The 6,165-nt window shown below is 40.1% G+C and overlaps 1 long non-coding RNA gene across 1 annotated transcript; it reads right to left on the reverse strand.

The window, feature by feature from the left end:
* Positions 1 to 2,596: 2,596 nt before the first annotated feature.
* LOC146518194 (uncharacterized) lies at positions 2,597 to 5,926 on the reverse strand. The gene is made up of 2 exons (XR_014874135.1): positions 4,869 to 5,926; positions 2,597 to 4,596 (listed from the first exon to the last, which is right to left on the reverse strand). It is a non-coding gene; the product is annotated as an uncharacterized LOC146518194 (long non-coding RNA).
* Between the last annotated feature and the right edge of the window lie 239 nt (positions 5,927 to 6,165).

A 6,165-nucleotide genomic window follows, 5' to 3' on the forward strand; every position in this document is an offset into this window, starting at 1 on the left:
GTGTGTGTGTGTGTGTGTGGGAGAACTCCTCAGGGAAGTCTATTAGTTTTAAAGGTGTCACTCAGGAATGGAAAGAAGCACATGGGCGTAGACGTATATCCCACGTCTACGCCCAGATCCTCTGGGACCTAGTTTTAATTTCACAACTCAAATGACACACACTGTTATAGATACATTGTTACTGACTCACTTGTCATCAATATCCTCTTCTTTCTTTCAGCTGCACACTTTTACTCTCGTCTTTCCTTCTGCTTCTTTGGTTACCCTTTTCCTCCTCTCTGCCACCATCTCTTTCCACTTCACTTCCCCTTCCCTCGTTATTTCTCTCCCTCTGATGTACAGATGAACAGTTTGGACATATATTTTCCCGTGTACATCTCTGTAACAGGCAGTAACTTGCATGGCGGGTGTACACGCTACGTTAATCTTCTCAGGCTTTACTGTACAGCTTTATTACAGCTTTTATGTGAAGGATGCCTTTGATTCATCATCTGAAACATTGCACAACTTCATACACTGCAGCACATTGAATAAATGTAATTGCAGAGACCTCAAACAATAGCAGAAGATGGACGTGTTTCAACCTTTAGGATATACATTAATCTACTTTTAGATGTTGAAAGACCAAAGAGAGTTTAAGTTTGTGTAGCCTGGATTAAAGGTAATTGTTTATATCAGATTAATCACACTTGTATCATGAGATGATTCAAGAAAAGACAAGTTTACACCAAGTAACACCCTCAGGGCCAATGTGAAATTGCATTGGCATAATTTTTTTTAACTTGATGGTCACTTAATGCTGGCTTTCATGTAACAACTGGTTGAGTATTCATATGCAGTCATATTCCCAGAGTTTCACAACACTGCCATTATAACCTGATATTTGTGAGTATTCCTCTGCTGGTACTTTCTTGTCTAATAGGTTTGCTGCAGAACCACTCTGCAAAGTCAATATATAGCAATGTCCCACTTGGTCAGTGCAAATTTGCAGGTCAAAGTTTGACGTTTGTTCAAGTTTGACCTGAAAAATCATGCTGTGAGATAAGAATTCTCCAGAAACAGGTGCTTCAGTAGGTTTGAGCATTCTGGTGCATCTAGTTTAGTTCTTTAAAATCCTAAATGCCTTCTCCATCCACATTGAAAGTGTAAGTTTAATGTATTATTTGTTCCCTGACTGGTTCTTGGATGGAATTTCCACCTCAACCAATAAACATTTGCTTTATTGGTTTATTTTTTATTTATTTATATACTGTCGGTACAGTTTTATTTGATGTAGGTGATGTCTATTATGAAGATAGTACATGTGCAGTTTTTAGTGAAAGCATGGGGTTAAAACATGTATTAGATGAAAGTTATTGTTAAAAGATGAATGTTTCCTTTATGTCTTTTTGTTTGCCTGCTCTTTGTTACCTTAATGGGTTTTATGGGAAAAACATAAAATGCGTTGCTATGTGAGGACTGTGGTTTTCTCAGTTTACTGGGAGAGCTACAGGTCTGAAGCAAGAAAGCTACACTTATTAGTTAATCAGGGTTTTCCCTCGTCACTTAGCAAGTTGTGTTTTTTTGCTATGGGAAAATTTCCTGCACTCAGAACATGCTCCGCTGCCACAGGGAGACGTAAAGTGATACATGCAGAGACACATTATGGGCCCCTTTACTTCCTCTGGTAAGTGCAACCATGATAAGAGTCTGGAGGTACATACTGTGGAGGCATTTGCAAACCGTGAAGACAGCGAGAAGGACTTCTGGCTCTTCCTGCTCCACCTGCACCTGCCCTGAAAGGCCATGTGTCTCTAACAGTTCACTGGACATTATACGGGATTCATCGCAGCTGTGTTTTGCAGTCATCTGTCTCATGCACGTCTGGTCAAACACATACTGTATTTCAATCAATACAGTGGTCTACAATGGCTCCTTACATGATAGTCGCCCTCCCTTTCTTGAGGATCCTCCAGCTCCACTTTCCTGGCTGTCAGTAAATAGAAGGAAAATTTTATCTCCAACTTTTATTTTCCCAAACAATGAACCAAAAAAGGAAGTTAAGGCATCTCTTGTAGGCTCTACTTCTTTAATCTTTGCTAAAATTTCCAGCCCTTCCGAATCACATTACACCTGCACAGGGAGAACAATGAAAGAAACCTGTTACTAGGAACTTAACTGACACTATTAAAAATGTTGTTTTTATTTCTAAAAATTGCCCACACTTTTCAAACCACTTTCAAATCCTGGAGAAAAAGTGATTTATTTAAATAATAATAAGACCTGCTGCTTCTGCCAGCTTGACACATGCACGCATGCTGTAACAGATGGCGGCTGCTCTTGCTGCCTTATTTGGTCGTTCCTGTGACACGCTGCACTGATACACGTGAGAGTTTCAAGACTGTTCCTTTCAGCCAAAAGATCACGTTTCAGTGCACAACTGCACACAGACATGGACACACAGAGCGTGCACGTAACAGCTGCTGCAAGCCAAGATATTTCTCCGGGAAAAAGATAGTCGAGAAAAAGAAACTAAAGGAAGCAACTTAGAAAGGAAGATAGGGGAAAAGGTGAAGGGAACAAAATTAAAGGATTTTAATTTTGTTCCCTTAATTAATAATTTTAATAAAATTACTCTGACAGTCAAAGTTTAGATCCATTCCTAAACCAATACATTGCACGAAATGGCATGCAAAAAAACAAAAAACAAAATATCAACAGAAAACACACAAAATGTGTTCAAGCGCTTTCATGATAGCAGGGTGTAGATAGAAAAGGAGATGCAGATGTTGCATATGTTGTAAAAAGACAAGAGGCCAGAGATTAAGGGTTTTACACAGCAGCATTTCTGAGAACACAGCAGAAGGAAATCTTCAGCACTTCGGCACAGCAAATGCAACCTGTCGTAAGACACTTTTTTCAACACAGAGCTTAAAAGAACCCAAAGAACTGAAAACATGGAAAAGGCTTATTTTATTGCAGTGAAATGGCTGGAGCGTTATGTAGGTCTTCAAAATGCATATAAGCAGTATTCACACGATCGGCATTTGACAGCAAATTTTGTGGCAGCTGTTGTGTCAATTTTGATGAGACCAAGTTTCCTCAGTACACAGAAATCTCCAGAACAGGAGATAAAAGCAGAAAGAAAGATTTGATGTAGAAAGATTTGCTGCTTTTACTCAGTGGGAAAGGAAAACACCAAGTGACGCATATTTACAGTGGGAGCAGACTCCAGACAAATACGTACTTTCTTATCTTCTGTCCACAGCACAGCTTTCTCGCCTTCAGGGTGACTGCAGGTACAAACATAAAACAGAAAGATGTTGTGAAGCAGCTTCTCTATGCTTAACACATTGGGAAGCTTGAATTAATTATTTTTTTAGTTTATCAGTATTTGTGAGTGTGCATTTCTTTCTTTCTGCATAAACCTTTGTCCAAGTGCAGTTTCCTGATGGTGGAATCTTGTGAGTGTGTGAGATGCATCGAAGTATGTGATCAACAGTGAAGAGGATACAACCCACCAACAGTAAAAATGAGAAAAGGATCCACGATGTAACCTGTCTACAGCTTCAGCTGGACCAGTGATGGTAACAGCTCTCAGAGCATCATTTGCCAGTAAAAGTTGGCTAATGCTAACATGATGACAAGCAAGCTAAAGAGGCACCTGGAAACCAAACATGCCTTCAGAGATAAACTAGACTAGACTAGATTAAATTCATGAAATGACAGAATCTTTCTGTTTATTTCTGCATGGGAGAACCCTTCCATGATATTCCTGGAAATCAGTGAGTGGGAATTAGATAATGGATGTAGCAGAGGAGCACACTGCACTCTCCGGACATCAATCACCATATAAATGTCAAAAACAGCTGAGTTTGCGGCACACATTCAAACCCACAGCGGTGCACACTCACACACATGCACACGCAGCAGATCGATGAGCAAACTGACAACACGGACATTTTAGATACATAAACACAAGCGAAGAAACAAGCAGGAACACACATCGTCTAGCTCTTTCACGTCAGGTCATTTATTCACATAAAGCGGACACATGTGCGCGAACACAAACACATACACACGGCTGGCCTGCGCATGCTCCGACCTCTCAGCTGCTTTCAGCTCCTGTGTGGCAGATCGCTGGAATTTCAGAGTCAGCAGGCTTGAAACAGCAACACATTCAGCTCTGGATAACAGTAAAGTGTAGCATATTGTACAGCCAGTGAAAATGAATTGAGGGTTGCAGTTTCAAAATCACTGCAATGGCTTTTATTTTTGCTTTTATTTAGATACATCCAAGATATGTTTTGAGATTTATGATGAAAAAGGGGTTTTGAAACATCCACTCTTCTATCATAGAGTGGATGTTTCAAGCCGCTATTGCAAACTTGCGTAAGCTGCATACAAGCTCCCAGCGATGCCTGTATTTCAATCTGCTAATGACATCATTTGTAATATGTGATGCTGCAACCATTTTAAATGTCTGTAAACAAGGTTACTAAAATAGTCTCATGAAAATCAACCCTTGGGTCTCAGTACAAATGTGTTCTGTTTTCCTGTGGGAGGGAAGCTGAAGCCTGCAGACCACCACAGGATACGCCAGGACATGCCCAGTTTCTGTCAATAGAGAGAGACAGAAGGAGACCTTGGTATTAATTAAGCTCTTTTGGAGTTGAGCGGAGAGAGAGAGGGAGACAAAGAGGGAGGTCTGGCTTGTCTTTTCCTTTCGGGCAACTCAAATTCAAGTCACAATACTGTTAGATCTATAAGCAGTAGTCAAATATAGACATCATCTGCAATCATCTATAATATGTATATATATGTATATATGTTTTCCTGTATAACTGTATTTAAATATCGCTAAATTGTGGACCAAAATGCAGACAAACCTCGACCTTTGGGGATCCCAAGCTGTACTCCATGATGTTCCATAATCTTCAATTTTATTTTGCGTGACAGGTATATTTATGGCTCTGTTCATCAGACAGAAACACAGACAGTCAGAGAGAAAAGACACATGTCTGGACATGACTCGAAAAAAGAGAGACCCTCTCTTTGTTATGAGAGGGACAGACGGGGTAATCGGAGAGGGTGGGAGGAGAGAGAGAGCGACAGGAAAAACTGCAGATGAACTCTTCATTGTCTCTGACTGACACGTGTGCGTGAATGAAGACGTGGATGAGAAAGAATCTCATTAAACTGTTTAATATGTCACCTTTTATTTCTGATGCACGGTCCGGCTGAATTATCGGGAACAAAAGAAGTCAGCAGTGTTGTTTCACTGACCTCGTATGGATGTGAAGAACTGACCCTGCTTTTTGTGTTTGTGTCACTGCGAGTTAAATCTGGGGGAAACACGCAGAGGAAAAGGAAATTTCTCTACTTATTTGTCTGTCAGATTGAAGGAAGGAAGGGGTTCGTCACAATAGATATTACAGGTCAAAGGTCATGGTCAGGGTTTATATTTGGATATGAGGAAACCTTCACAGGGTTGCCAGAGTCGGGGATTCCCCTTTAGCTGATCTAAAAGATTTAGATCAGATTATACTTTTTTTCTGACTCACTTCTAAATTACCGAAGTGGAGAAGTCACTTGTGAAGACACGGTGTCAGACAGTGGATTCTTTGGTCATGTCAAAAATAAAAACAGGATATTCTAAATTTCTGACTGCACTTGTACTACCACTGCTCTTCTGTGTCCCCAGGGTCGCTGCCAGCAGACAAGCCCCAGGGGCAGCGCTATGTGACGCTATGTTCACGACTGTGTCTACACTTTGAACTCTCAAGGAGTTTGTTAAATACTGTTTTTGTTGTGTTATTGCTTAAAAAAATCTACATCATGCAACGCCCGCTTCAGCTGCTGAAAACCAGCCCGACATTATCGAGAGGAACGTAGCACTTGAGAACTTATTAACAATGTATCTTTTCTCCTAGTCTACCAACAGCAAATGTAACTAGAAAGTGCATTTTCTGAAGAAACTGCAGTGTGAATGCTTGAATCTGAATGTATGCACTGAAATGAATTAATTGCTGAATTTTAAGTTAAAAATGTTGAATGAGATGAAAAATACAGAAATTTTCGCCTGAAAACAAAAGTGCTGAACTGCTAAAAGCTGACATCCACACAGAAGTAGTTGGAAAATAGCTGAAAATGTTTTAAATGTAAATTAGAAAAACCTAAGTAATG

The sequence above is a fragment of the Neolamprologus multifasciatus genome, chromosome 5 (genome assembly GCF_963576455.1).
Source record: "Neolamprologus multifasciatus chromosome 5, fNeoMul1.2, whole genome shotgun sequence".
Taxonomy (NCBI): Eukaryota; Metazoa; Chordata; class Actinopteri; order Cichliformes; family Cichlidae; genus Neolamprologus; species Neolamprologus multifasciatus.